The 15,703-nt window shown below is 40.8% G+C and overlaps 1 long non-coding RNA gene across 2 annotated transcripts; it reads left to right on the top strand.

The window, feature by feature from the left end:
- Positions 1-1,267: 1,267 nt before the first annotated feature.
- LOC148316079 (uncharacterized) lies at positions 1,268-8,552 on the top strand. 2 transcript variants are annotated; one of them, XR_015840390.1, is made up of 7 exons: positions 1,268-1,454; positions 2,113-2,232; positions 2,833-2,967; positions 4,218-4,406; positions 6,706-6,801; positions 7,700-7,916; positions 8,021-8,552. It is a non-coding gene; the product is annotated as an uncharacterized LOC148316079 (long non-coding RNA). The 2 variants fall into 2 exon arrangements; XR_015840389.1 differs by having other exon boundaries at positions 1,271-1,454; positions 7,764-7,916; positions 8,021-8,550.
- Positions 8,553-15,703: the final 7,151 nt, after the last annotated feature.

Here is a 15,703-nt window from a genome sequence, read left to right on the forward strand (position 1 = left end):
TAAAACTTGTCCCTGGGGTGACTTGGTGGAGGCCCTTGCCTCGTTGTAGGAGAGGACAGCCGTCCTTACCTCCCGGATCTTCGTGTATGGTGTGTGTGTGTGTGCACGTGTGTGGACAGGGGCAAGAAGTCCATGTGTTTTTACGTTTTAGTGTCCAGTTTGAGTTCGTCATTCTCAACATTAATCAGGTTGTAACGGTACATTTGGGCAACAAACCTACGATTAACCATCATCTTTGTCATAAAAATAATGCAACATGAACAGACTAAACATAACAAAATGAAAACTATAATTATCCCTATATATTGTTTTTTTAAATTCTTCATAGTGGTCATAACATCAATAATTGTTTCATTTTTATTAAAAATTTAAATGCAGTAATGTACTCCAATCAAGGCTGATATTCCTTTGTTATGTACGTCATTAATTTCCAAACAATATCTAATCTTTTTGTTCTGTGGCTTCAACATATTTATCATCTCATCAATATTAGCACCACAGAGTACTGAGTTTCGAGATCCTCACAATAGTCGTTCTCAAAATGATATTTTTTTTTATCAATTTAGCTTTGTTAAGGTAAGATATTTTATTGACAATCTAACATTAATATGCAAAGAACATGTACATTAGTACGAAATGTAAAAAAAAATTGTGGTGGGGGGGGGTGCGAATTGTTTTCTTCTTGGTAGGGGGGGCATGACAGGAAATAATTGAGAACCACTGGTCTAGTCACACACCAGCTCGGGTTCATTCCCTACCAGAGAAATGACATTCCATGTCCCCAGAGCTAGGCGCTTTATGTTGCCGGGGATTGGACTGCCTTTGACTGCCTCCTAGCTCAAAGGAAACCCAAATTCTTTGGTCCCGCCCACTGGTAGTGAGCCGAAGCCCTTGTATTAAATAATAAATAAATACATAAAATAAAAAAATTAATAAATTTAAAAAACGGACCGATCCACTGCTTGGGTTAGTTTGACCCACCTTGAGATCCGTTCCCACTCAGTGACAGTGTCTACAAGCCACTGCCACCAGGCCAGTGAACCGACGTCCAGGCAGTGACAAAAAACGTGATCAAATTACATTGCTCATCATAAGGTGTTTGTGAGACGCTCTTTGTATGTTTCCTCAATTAAGACCTGTTTTCCATTGGTGTATTTGAAAAAAGTGGTGAACCTGTTAAATTCACTACAAAACGTTAAGAAGATGAAAGTAATGTTTGAAGGAATATTATTTTTCTATCGACATGCCGGCGGGCGGGCACAGATAGAGAGTGATAAAGCAGCACCTCCCGCGCGGGGCGTGCTGACGAAAAGGCAAGCGCTCCTCCTCTCATCGCGTCCTTATTAAGACAGAAAAAAGACGCTGTTGAATTTGACCTATTCGCAGTTCGAGCAGGTGCTTAACGCTGGAGAATATCACCACTTCGAAGTTCGAACTGCTGTTGAAACGGAGAGGTAAGTGTTTTTCGTTTGTTTTTATTCAAAACATGCCTCGAGTGCAATTGTTCATGGTTAGAGATAGTTGTGTGGAAAACACTATACAAAGTAGCACCATGGATGTGGGCCTACAACACTGGCCTAGCAAACATGTGCTCCTACATCGACATAATTGACGAGCTCCAGTTAAGCATTGAATAATTATAAAACGTCATGGTGCTTTTACTCATTTAAAGAACTAAACCGACGCGTATTTTCATCCGGTGGTCAGGTTTGCATTGAATGTGAGCACGAGGGACGCTAGCTTGTTGCGTTAGCTTTGCGGAGCTAACAGCTTGCACTTTTGTTATAGAACAACAGAATGCAAGTACCATGATAATTTCTGTCATTAATTTTTGTGTAAGACACGATGTTCACTGGTTAATTACATGATTCTTAAAGCAAAGGTTACTGTGAATGCAATTTTGGTAAGATTTTTGTAGTCACACTGCATAAATCTGTCTGTCTGTTGTTTAAACTTCAATATAAACTATTATGGTTGAAATCGTTAATTGGGATGGAGGGATTGATATTTTTTTAATTTATAATTTATTTTTCTTACACTGATATTGTTAAAACTCCATTTAGCCTATAGTATTAATAATTCTCAACACAAAACTGTCTTTTTTCTTTATAGAATAAACAATGCCTTCCCTGAGATGCAGGAAGTCCCCAAAGCAGGATACTATTGAACATGCAGTCAAGGGTCTGGACAAGACTGCAGAGTTAGAAGCGAAGTATATAAACTCATTTAAAGGTATGATGTTAACGCTTTTGCTAAGATATATTATTGTTTTCTGATAACCAAGCTGACATCGTTTTTTAAGTGGTTATTTTACATTAAGAGTGTCTTGAACTTTTCTTTTGTCAGTTTCAAGTTATTTCAGTGAGCGTGAAACCTGATGGTAGGAGTTCTATCTAAATTAAGGCTGTACTTGATGACGCCCTCCGGCATTTTTATACCACAATAGACCGGTGAACAAGTCCGATATTGATAGTCTAGTGTAAAGCACGTTATACGTCACAGAGATCACGTGACGCGATCCAATATGACTGTGTATACAGTGTATGTCATTGTTATGAAACTAAATAATCTTAAAGTTTTTTTTTTACGTAACCAGGTGCCATTGACATTTGTACTTTCAGTCCTAATACATACTGGCTAATGCAATGCTGGAAAATGAATTTTGGCTGGTCTGTTCCTTTAAAATCATAAAGAAGGGCTCTGCTCTATCCCTCACAAGAAGCAATGTTTCAAACCACCCTACATTAGTATAGTGGCCCAAATGAATATGATGACTCCTTATTTGTGTGCTTAAAAATATGACGAAGCTATCTTGATTTCCCTGTTAACTAGGTCGAGGAGTATTTACCAAGGCCCCTTTCAGGAAAGATGACTTTATTCTTTATTATGGAGTACAGAGGAAAATTGATAGATTCTGATAAATCTCAACGCAGGAAGATGGATGGAAGAGGCACTGTCTTTTTGGAGGTGAGGCAAAGATTGAGATGTTATCTTATTTTTGTTTTTATTTAAAAAAATAAACACATACTCATCCCATAAGTGTTAGGGGAAAAATCATTCTCTAAGCAAAAATGTATACCGTATTTTCGCACCCAAAAGACGCGCCGTGTCAAAGGGCGCAACACCTGTTGAGGCCGCTATTTCTGTCTTTGTAACATATACTGGACGCACCGCCTGACAAGACGATAGCACAGCTGCTGTTAGCATAGCATGAACTTGGCAGAGCTGCCCACACTGACACAGCCGATAGCAGCCTACTATGCCCCAATAACATGAGCAATCACCCCATTGTTGCAGCAGACGCCAAGTCTCTATTGACAATAGCTGACAATGGCTCAGGCCAATATTAGGTGCATTGGCAATAGCCTACAAAGCAACGTCAGGGGAGGGACTTGGCTGCTCACCACACTCCTTAGAGTCACGGTTTCAAAAAAAAATAAAAAACTCATCATACAAGCAAACAATGAAACATAGAAATAAGATTAACACAAACATGTATCTCTCATGCCATCAATATACCCCAAAAAAATGAAAATAATACAAAAGCCACTCAGCCTTAGCTAATTCAAGCAATGCATTCTGGGAGCAGAGACCCACAATCCCATAGCTGTTTAGAGAGATTTGCATGGCTGTTTAAAGAGATGTGCTGTTATGCTTTGGACTTTTTGTCGGTTGTCTAAACCTGGGACGTTTCTTGCTTGCAATAACATAAATGATAAGACAGACTAAAACATTGTGGACAGCTGCCCTTTGTCCAGCTTTTTCCAACACCATCACCCAAACATTATAGTCAGATGGTGTATTTGTCACGGTCGATTGTAAGCATGGACAACTCACTCTTTGCCCAGCAGGGTGTGCTAACATGCACTTCCAACAGCTCGTTGATGACAAGGGCTGATGGACGTGAGTGGTACTTTGTCCATTTAATGGACGCATCGACTGACAGGGCGCTTTGTTTGCTTATGACTGCGAAAATACGGTAATTACTTTTATTCATGCGTTGAATCTGTACAAATGAAAATATAGACCATGAAGTCTCAAAGACAAGCTGTTAATAGGGTCTGATTCCAATAGAAATTTCTTGTATGATTTGATTTAGAAGATTTAAAAATTGTGGATTTCCTATTTTTATGTTTTGTGTACACAAGATTGTCTCAAAGATTAATTTCTGACATTGATTGAATAATTGTTTTTTTTTTTTTTAAATCTATTTTAAGTGTTGATGCCGCTCAAGAAGATGGCAGTCTGGGAAGACTGGTTAATGATGACCACATGCACCCCAACTGTAAAATGAAGAAGAAGACAACAGAGGACAGACCACACCTCTGTCTGTTTGCGCTCCGAGACATTGATGTTGGCGAAGAAATAACTTAAGACTATGGACCAGCTGGCCTTGGAGAACACAGGTTTGTAAGATGCATCTTTAAGTACAATAACAGAGCCCACTTGTGGTGTTCTGGTGATGTAGTTTCCAATTAGTTTGGCAATCTAATAAATGTATGTTGAGGTTTCTATGGAAGTTGAACATGCTGACTGACTGGGGGAGTTCTCCATTGTCCACTATCTGTAATTCAAATTTGTGGGTCTGAGTCAAAGTTTGGCTCTTCAGGAACAACGAACTGGTCAGGGAGTGACAGTATTACAAAGTTCTGCGTTACTCTTTTCTGGGCGGTGGCCCTGTTAGGCCATCATATGCCATATTGCAAATATCCCCATTGTGGGACTAATTAAGGACATCTTTATGTTGTGGTTTCCCTACCAGAACCAGCACCAACCCTGTATATTCATGATATAAAACACTGTTTCAATTTGATATTTAGCCTTTCTATACTGTAAAAATAGAAGACCCCAGGCTTTCCTGCGCCCCCTTGCCCAATTGGTGGTGTTCAGGAGACAACCTGGGACTGAAATATCAGTCACAACCAGTGTTGTTTTCGTCACTGATGACTATGACGAAAATACTTCGTTAACGCCCCTTTTTTAATGACGATGACAAGCTAAACGAGGTTCTTTTATGACGAAAACATGACGTGATGTACATGAATTTTTTTCGTTGACGAGACAAAATTGTTAGCATGTGGTTCATAAATTATTTTATGTTGCTTTTAGTGAAATAAAGCCACAACAGTTGCCCAACAAAATGTTTTGCTTCTCTGCTTATTTTGGAGCAGTGAGCATTGATTCCACTGTTGCCACTTTTTTCTGTTTGTAATGAAGAATCCTTTGTAGTCCATCCAAAAGTCTTGGGGTGGGTCTTGGGTGGAAACCTTGAATGCCTTGTTTTAACTCAAATGGACTTAAACCCATCCATCCATCCATCCGTTATCTGTACCGCTTCTCCTCACTAGGGTCGCGGGGGGTGTTGGAGCCGATCCCAGCTGTCTTCGGCAGTAGGCGAGGTACACCCTTGAATTGGTGTCCAGCCAATCGCAGGGCATACATAGACGAACAACCATCCACGCTCACACTCATGCCTAGGGGCAATTAGAGTGTCCAAGCAACTTGCCATGCATGTTTTAAGAATATGGGAGGAAACCGAATTACCCAGAGGAAACCCACGCAGGAAGGCCGGAGCCAGAATCGTACCTACGACCTCAATATTGTGAGGCCATCCTGCTAACCAGTTGGGCCACCGTGCCGCTTGGACTAAAACCTTTGTGAATAAATTGACGAAAACTAGGGTAAAACTTTTTTTGCGTTTCCGTCGATTAAAACTGGACTAAAACCCTTTTTTTAGTTTTCGTTGACTAAAACTGGACTAAAACTATAACGAATTGGGATGACTAAATGTGATGTAAACAAATCAGCACTTTGTCCAAATGACTTGGACAAAATCTAAAATGCCTGCCAAAAACAACACTGGTCACAACACGTGTCTACAGAAGATTAATTGGCATGGGCGAAATTAATTAGTTTTATTTCATTCATGAGCTTATGTTTTGTTTTGGGTGGCTAAGGCTTAAAATGTGTAAAAATCTAATCCAACCTCAAATATAATTAATTCAATAAATTTATGATGCTACTAAAACATCGAAGCAGCCTCCTCCAGGCTTTACAGACTCAGAAATGGAGGTATGCGTATCGTGTACTCATCCTGTCGTGTCTCGAGATGTTAAAATTGCAGTTAGATAGACGTGTGCTGATTAGACAAGACTTCTAATATATCTGGTGTCACAGGATATTTGTCAGTGAATGTGTATGTCTGGTTTGAGGCTCACTCAGCTTTTTCTTGTGTTGTGGGGTCCAGTTGAGTTGAATTGCGTGTCAGGTATGTTGGCCATCTGACACCCAACTGTCAGGTTTGTGTTTGTGGGGACCCCGTAGAGCCATTTTTATTGTTGACATAAATCATAGCTAATCATCTTTTCCTTCATTATCATATGAAATACAGTTAGGAGTTGTATGTGCCTTTACTATGTTATAATCTTAGAACCTACCAGCCACTACAGGTGTCCGACAAGAAGACTTTTGGCTGTCCTGTGCTCCATTGCGCCCCTGGTGGCGTTCAAAAGACAACCTGTGACTGAAATATCAGTCACAACATATCTCTACTGAAGATTAATTGTCATGCGCTAAAGTAATTGGTTTTGTTTCATTCGTGAACTTGTTAGTTTTTGTTTTGGGTGGCCAAAGCCTAAAATGTGTAAAATTCTGATCCATTTTCTTTTTTTAATTCATTAAATTAATATTCAACTTGTTCATTAGGATGGAGGACAACCGACAATGACTGAATCGGCTGAGGTTGATGCCACCAGAACATCGAAGCAGCCTTCTCAAGTTTTGACAGACTCTGAAAAGGAGGTATGCGTATCATGTGGTCATCCTGTCGTGTCTTGAGATGTTAAAATTACAGTTAGATAGACCTGTGCTGGTTGGACAAGTTTTCTAATATATCTGGACATAAATCGTAGCTAATAATATTTTCCCTCATCATCATATGATATACAGTTATGCCTAGTATATGTCTTTACTATGTTACAATCTAAGAACCTACCAGCCACTACAGTTCTCTCATTGGGAGACTTAAGCTTTCGTCAGGTTGTCGACTGCTGCATTGCCCTCTTATTGGCTTTAAGTACACAACCTGTAACTGAATTATCTGTCAGAACAGAACCTATGTGTCTACAGCAGGTGATTTGGCATGTGGATTCTTCAGATTTTTAGAAAATAGGTAAAATTGTGATCAAAAGTTTAAAATGTCTAAAATTCTGGTATAGTTTGCAATAGTATATCTATTAAATCATTTCAAAACTTCTTAACAAGGATGGAGAACATTGGCTGTGACCGAATTGGTTGAGGTTTAGATTACCAGGACCATTGAGCAGCCTCCTCGGGATCTACAAATTTAGGAATGAAGATATGCATCCCATGTTACAATCCTGTTATGGCCCGAGGTTTTGAAGTTGCAGTTACATATTGGGCTGGGCGATATGGCTGATAAGTACATAGCGATATAAGTATTTCATATGGGTCCATCGATGCACATTGAATTCTTTTTTTATATTATTTTATTTATTATCGTTTTTATTTTCCAATATTTTCACTGCCCTGTTAAAAAAACATTTAATGTAGTTTTCCTCCCGGGAGCTTTTTGTTACGGTCAATTAATTTTGTTATTACATTATTTTGTCATATCATTCATCAATATTTTAGTTTTTTTTTTTTTTTTCAAATAGAATTAAGACCTTTTTCTGTGCAGATTCCTCTGGGGATTAAGTATTTAATGGGTTCTCAATTTTCTCTTGGACTCTGATGCAACCCAGTCTCCTCCCTTGGACAAAAAATATGGGCTGAATCTTCCTTGGAATAACGACACAGATTCTGACGAATCATTGTCAAATCCTGCCCCTGAACTTTGCGCCTCAGACCCAGACCATATTACTATCCCAAGGCTCAGGAGGACCAAAAGTATACAGGTAAACAACCCATATAGATTTCAGGGAATCTTACAAGCAAATTGCATATATTTTATTGGTCTCCTGCCTTCTATCCTTTATATTTCGTTGTTGTTGTTTTTTAGATTAAAAAAACAGGCTGACTTTGGAATGGATAAGCATTATTACTCCAACTCAGATGACAGTGGAGATGAATATATTCCGGATACAAGTGAGGCCTCTGATTCAGACGGAAGTGAATCTTTGAAAATTGTGGACCCTCTCTTGAAGTCTAAGAATGCCTTCAGAGATTTTTCTCCCACACCACGAATCTCAAAAGCCACCTCAACGCAGGTTGTTAATCAAGGGCGTTCACCCGTTCGGAGGAGTAGCAGCACTGGTGTGATTCTTGAATTCTATGGCTCTTCAAATATTTGTGCAGTTTAACACAAATCATCCAAAATAGAATTCAAGCACATCTGTGACAGAAATTCAAATTCAGAAGTCAAAGAGAGAGAACAAAAAAAAAAATCTAATGCTGCGCTTCTTCCGAAGACATATACTGTAAACATTAAATGTATGTTAGGACAATCTTGAAAAAAGTATTAGAACACCCTTTACTTTTATTTCTTGTTAATTTTATTAACCAAAATATGTCCATTTTTATTACAGATTAATGAATACAAAATTAAAACTCTAATCAGCTACTTTTTAATCGTTATATTTGTATAAACAAATGTTATACATCTGTGTGTTAACTTATACAAGAAATGACGGAAAAGCAAGGGTGGTTTAGTATTTTTTTATCGTATATAGTCTGTATAATATCTTTAACCTATGCTGATGCTGTTTAATACTGATTTAAATAATAATAATAATGTCATAATCTGTTGGTTTTACATGAACAAAACCTTTCAAGCACTTTTTAAAATTCTAAATACTACCTCTTGTCAGTAAGTTGGTTCACAGCACTGCCTTGGAGTGAAAGTGTGTAGTGCTGAGACAGTCGGTATGTGCTGAGTCGTCTGACGTTTGTGTGACTGGTACCCAGGAAGGTAGCAAAACCAGGCAGTGTGTATGTCGTACCCAGGAAGGCAGAGAAACCAAGCAATATGTATGTGGTACCCACGAAGGCAGAGAAACTAAGCAGTGTGTATGTGGTACCCGGGAAGGTAGCAAAACCAGGGAGTGTGCATAGATACAGACCCCAAAAGTGATTAAAACCAAATAAAGTCCCCAGAAGATCATCTGTAGTCAGGTGAAGGACCCTGTACTTTGTTCAACTCATTTACTCCCTTAGACGTACAAAGACGTCTTTTAATGCAATGGCGCCCTCTACCAAAGACGTATAAGTACGTTTCCTGTCTTTTTTACGTCATAGTGTACATAAGGGTCTGATGCAACCTCTGACTGAGAATCAGCCATGTCCGCATTGTGAATCATGTAAAAATCACCCAGCAGGGGGCAGAGGTGCAAAAGATCCGCCTTGAATCTGCGCCAGAGGTACAAATGGGGGGCGGGATCCTGGGGTAGACTTATAAGTGTGGAGAGCAGCGTGGGTAGCAGCAGCATCGGCAGCACTAGCAGCAGTCGCATTAGTAGCGTTAGCAATGAAATCCTCCAAGCAAATGACGATCGAGGAATGCTTTTTTGTAAAAAAAAGCTTCCTAAAAGCATCAAGGCGATGGAGACGCTTTGGTTGAGAGGATGACGCTTTGTCGTCGTCACAACAAACAGGCGTTTAAAGAGGGTGCGCGTGCCTTGCGGCCTGCATCGCCTGCCTTCGGACAATAGCCAAAGCAGCTGAGAGTCCTCACCAGATCCCCCCGAACGAGGAGGTAAGCGCTCGCAAGTTACCATTGAACATGTGGTTTTACCCCTCATGCTTTTATTGTACATATCATGCATCTTGCGGGCAGAAAATGTCGCATAAATGTGCAGTTAGACGCAAGCGTATCTCCTCCCCGACGAGGAAACAACAATACTGAATGGTGTGGTAATCATGCATACTTTCTAAAATTCACAGATTGTGCATCCCGCGGCAAGAAAGTTCCTCCTCGTCTTGTTGGTGTAAAGAAAGGTAAATTATAATATGAAACTTCACACGCCAGCAATAAAATGCAGCAATAAATATATATTTCCAATTGTTTATATTTCTGTAATTTACAGGTTGTGCATCAGGAAGCAGTGGTTCCGGATGGCGTCACACTGGATGGCAACCGAGGAAAATCGACTTTACAGCAACCCCTGGACCACTGAATGCCGCTGCCCATTTGGAGTCTGAGGAGCCAGCTGATTTCCTGCAGCTGTTTCTCACGGATGAGCTTCTGCAGCACATCGCGGATGCCAGCAATCACTTCCCAGACAATTATTTTCACACAAACCCCAGTGGACAAACACAAGCTCGCCTATTTTCCACGGACCAGCAAAGCCAGACTACAACGAAAGTGTCGGGTCTGTTTGCGCAAAGGCAAACGGAGTGAAACAAGAATGTGGTGTGAACTATGTTGTGTGCCCTTGCATCAAGGCAACTGTTTTATTTTATATCACACAAAAAAAAAGTATGTATGACACTGATGTATTTCATTTTTGTACATAGTTCAACAGTTCAGTCGTTTAGTGTTATGTGCAAATAAATTTATTTTATCAAAAACATATTTTTTGTGCTTTTTTTTGTTATTTTATAGAAGGCATGCATTATTTAGATGTTAGAGGTGTCATAAAAGCCATAAATAATAGTGTCAAAGTTCAAATTATGGTCAAAATGCATCAGTTTACAAAAAGCTCATTTTCTCAGTTTTTTCCCCAGGGATTGGAGTTTTCATGAAATTTAGCTATTTTCAAATGCCGATTGTTCAAGAATGGAAAAAGATAGGAACAAACATTTTTTTTCTGTTGAAAGAAGAGAGTCTCATCTTTCTTCGGGTGTGCTCCATGTCTATATAGCATTAGAATACAATATTCTGTGGGCCTTGCAATATTAGTCAAAACCCAGGAAAACTCTGGGATTGAGTGGGTTGCTCCAGTGAAAATGGCTGGTATTTAATGAGTTAAGACTGGTTAGGACATCCGGCTCGCAGTCCCAAGGTTCAGGGTTCGATCCCGGGACCCAGCTTTCCTGTGTGGAGGTTGCATTTGTGAGTGAGTTTGAGCGCAGATGGTTGTTCGTCTTTGCGTGCCCTGCGATTGGCTGGCAACCACTTCAGGGTGTGCCCCGCCTACTGCCCGTTGACAGCTGGGTAGGCTCCAGCACGCTATCCTTGTGAGAATAAGCGGATTGGATATTACATGTATGTGTTTATGCCCTAGGCCAGGCGAGGGCAAACTACGGCCCGGGGGCCACATGCGGCCCGTTAAAAGTTTTAATCCGGGCCGCCGAACTTGAAAAAAATTTAATGAATAAACCTTGTTAATGTTTTATTTTCTAAACACTGTGGTTTTCAAAGACAAATATTATTGTTGGAATGCTTTTATTCACTTTCATATAAAATTAAATGTATTTTTTTTCTCAGATGAGGTGAGGTTTCCAAAACACTCCATCCATCTGCTCCTGGTCCGGCCCCTCTGTCATATTTTAGAACCCATTGTGGTCCTCCAATCAAAAAGTTTGCCCGCCCCTGCCCTAGGCTTTGTGTCTTTGCTTGGTTGACTGTGTAATGAGTGTATGAATGCATTTCTTTCTACCAGACACCTTGGACTTCCCATGGCAGATTAATAATCTATTTTATCTATCCATCAGGGTCACGAATGTCATTTGATGAGTAGAGAATTTAGAGTCTCCAATTAACCTAATATACATGGATTTGCGCATGGAAACCTGAGAAAAAGCCCTTAGTCCTACTTTTCCATCTGAACCACTTTATCCTCACGAGGGTCACAGCCGTGACATCCCAGCTGACTTCAGAAAGTAAGTGGGCGACGACTCATGATCTCTTGGTTGAATAATATTGTTAGGGGCTCAAAATGGCCCTCTACAATAAAATGGCAGAAGAATATTACATACTCTCTGGCAGAAGAATATTGCGTTTTTTTGTTTTGTCCAATTAACTTAAATAAAACTTGGGAAAATTTAATGATTCCATGTAAACCAGCTGGTCTTCCCCATACCAAGCCCTGGCTAAAACTGACTGAAAAATGCATGATGTGTGCCTTTTAAACTCCTCGGCCCATCCACTATGCCAGGGATGGGCAAACTTTTTGATTGGGAGGGGGGGGGGGCACAATGAGTCCTAAAATACATTTAATTTTAAACGAAAGTGAACAAAAGCATTACAACAATATATATGTCTTTGAAAAACCACAGTATTTAGAAAATAAACCATTAACAAGGCTTATTCATTTAATTTTTTTCAAGTTTGGGGGGCTGGATTGAAACGTTTAACGGGCCACAAGTGGCCCCCGGGCCGTAGTTTGCCCAAGTGCCCTAAGCCAATTGATTCTAAAAAATAACAGTTTTCTTCATCAAAACAACATTTTATGATCAACATAAATGTTAGTGAGTACATAAAGGTATACTCATTCGATCTATCATAACCCCATGCACTTAGACTGTACAAAAAAAAGAAAATTTTTATTTTAAAACCTAGTATTTCGCCATGACGTCACACGCTAGCGTCAAGTGCTTGGCGCTAAAAACCCGGAAGTAACAGCGGCGCTCGGTTTGAAAGTGGAGAGTTGTGCATGGTAGGCGAATTCGGGAGAAATGTTTGTTGAACACGAGGACTGTGGCGTAGAAGATGGTTTAACAGCGATCTAGTGCGCACCCAACCGTGATGGCTGACCAACGAAATAAATGTGGACCGACGGAGTGGACTGACAGGACGTGGAAAACAGGTGTGTGGCATGTGTGCGTGTGCACGAATGTGGGAGCGCGTTCACTATGGTGGCAGCGATCGCAAAGCAGCAGCACCACTCCTTGACAAAAGTATTGTACTTTCTCTGATGTTTTGGGTTTGCTCTGCTTTGGGGTTTGTAGTTCTGGCCACGCAAAAGTAACAAAGCAAGTTCTTGGATGTCTGCTTTTTTCTTGAACTGTTAATTGGTTAACATCGTGGCTCTTATTTTTATCTAATGTATGGAGTTTGGTGGCTATCTATATGCACAACTATATTAGTTGCACTTGAAATTGCATACAGAAAATTAGTATAAATAGGTTACGCTATAAAGTATAACAATATTAACAATCGTTATTGTTGTTACTGTTTATTTATTTTATTTTGCAATAACTGTGCTCCAAGCTTAGCTGTTGTGCCAGCTGCCAAGTAAAAATATGTAATCTCACTCAATAATAGGAATAAATACTTAACTAACATCTCAATTTTTCGGGTTGGGCTGTGGGGGAGGGGAGGGTGGCTGCCTGACATAAAGCAGACTGTCCTGCACATGCGCAGACCAGCCGAGTGTGTGAAGTGTGCGTAAGTGCAGTACCGGGACCGACCACTAGACAGCGATCCTGAGTAATTTTTCCGCACACACATTTCTAGCACACTCGTCTTGTTTTTGTGACCTTCCTGGGAAGCCCTGAAACTTTGACAGGACCTCCCCCTGAGCTTCTTATCACTGAATTCAATGCTCTTTTTTGTGGGGCCCAGATTTTTGGTCCCCACAAAAATTTTGGTCCCCTACAGTGGGTGTGCTGTCCGATGTTGGTCCCCAACATGTAGCTTATACAAACACACACACACCCCCCTACTTGTTTTTGTGACATTGTTGGGCCACCTGAGCAAAACTCACATTGTGGGAACCACCCTTTCTAGTGGTTGTACAGCTCTGAAAAAAATCAGGCAGTGTCCAGGAATTTAGTTAAACACAAAAACCACTTCAAATTACCAATTAATGACCTGGAGGTCAAATGAGTGACTCAAGTGCATGTAATTCAGTCACTGTAGCCCAAAGATTCTCTGGGCCAGTGGATGAACCATTATTCGTCTTGGACAGCATTGAAGCAGGCCGTAGCCTGGTTTCTAAAGCTGAAAGACTTACTGACAGAGTAAAGGAAAATAGAAAGGAGTTCATCACATTAGGTGAAGAAGGCAAGATGAATTTATTCAAGAGAACTGTCAAAGGAAAGTATTTGACCTGCGACGACTTGGATAAAGCAGAAAGAGAACTTGTGAAATACTGTCAAAGGCGAAGTTTCAAAAAAGATTTAGCCATATTTGAAAAACAAAAAAGGGTGAAGAAAAGTAGCCCACTTTACAAGTTCAATATAGTATTTCAAGATGGTGTCATGAGGGTTGGTGGACAGTTGAGCCACGCAGCCATGCCTGAAACAGCAAAACAGCAAGCCATCTTGCCAAGGATTCACATAACACAAAGCTAGTCCTGAGATACATTCATGAGATTACAGCTCACGCTGGAAGGAACCACATGATGGCTAATCTGCATCAACAGTTTTGGATACCTCGAGCTGCTAGAGTCATCAGAAGAGTGCTACCTGACGATCCGCCTTTCAAGAGAATTGGCGTTGATTATTTTGGTCCATTCTAAGTAAGTAGGGTTAGAGGACAAGTAAAGAGATACGGCGTGATTTTTACATGTCTCGCTGTACGAGCCGTACATCTGGAAATTGCATCTTCACGTGACACAGATGCTTGTCTCAACGCAATCCGAAGATTTCTTGTCAGAAGAGGACAAGTGAGAGAGATGTATTCTGATAACGGAACCAACTTTAGATCAGCTGACAGTGAAATGAAGAAATCAATCAAAGAATGGAACACTAAGTAAATCAAGAAACACTTGCTGCAAAAAGGTATTCAGTGGCATAGCAATCCCCCAGCAGGTTCCCACCACGGAGGAAGCTGTGAGCGACTTATTTGGTCTGTGAGAAAAATCCTGAATGTCACTGTAAAAGAACAAATTTCGGGTGAAGAAAGTCAATATACCTTGCTTGGTGAGGCTGAAGCAGTTATAAACAGCAGGCCTATCACAAGGACATCTTCCGACCTCAACGACTTGGAAGCACTCACACCCAACACTCTGTTGTGGCTGAAGGTCAAACCCGAGTTACCTCCTGGAGTCTTCTGTAAAGACGACCAATACGCCCCAATACGTACCTCTGGGAATGAGCTGGTCAGCTCTTTAAAGAGTATTATGTAAGTTGAAATACATTAATCCATTTTTCTTTTTTGGACCATCTTTAACTGTGTAGTGTGTAATGTCTAAAATACAAAATGATCAGATTTTAGGGTGCAGTTGACGACTGTGGCACAGGTCCTCGCTCTACAAGTGCTAATAGTCTTCGGCAAAGAGAAAAATCTGCCATAAGGTACAGAAAACATTGGCATCAGAGTAAATGGATGCATGTTTTTGCAATGTGCGAGGAAACTGGCGAACTCAGAGAAAACTACGCAGGCTTGGGAGAACATGCAAACTCTACACAGGAAGGCCGGAGCCGGAATCGATCCCACAACCTCTGCATTGTGAGACCATCGTGCTCACAAGTCGCCCACCGTGGCGGCCGTCCATTATGAATGCCATCCCACCATCCATTATCTGTACGGCTTCTCCTCACAAGGGTTGCGGGGGGTGCTGGAGCCTATCCCAGCTATCTTGGGGCAGTAGGTGGGGTACACCCTAAACTGGTTGCCAGCCAATCGCAGGTCACACAAAGACAAACAACCATCCGCGCTCACACTCACACCAATTTAGGGTGTCCAAACAACCTGCCATGCATGTGTTTGGAATGTGGGAGGAAACCGGAGAACCCACGCAGGCGTGTGGGAAACATGCAAACTCCAAACAGGAAAGCCGGAATCAATCCCGCGACCTCTGCATTGTGAGACCATCGTGCTAACAAGTCGCCCACCATGCATCCCTGCTAAATAAAT

The sequence above is a fragment of the Idiotropiscis lumnitzeri genome, unplaced genomic scaffold (genome assembly GCF_059441095.1).
Source record: "Idiotropiscis lumnitzeri isolate Australia: NSW breed Sydney's pygmy pipehorse unplaced genomic scaffold, RoL_Ilum_1.0 HiC_scaffold_23, whole genome shotgun sequence".
Taxonomy (NCBI): Eukaryota; Metazoa; Chordata; class Actinopteri; order Syngnathiformes; family Syngnathidae; genus Idiotropiscis; species Idiotropiscis lumnitzeri.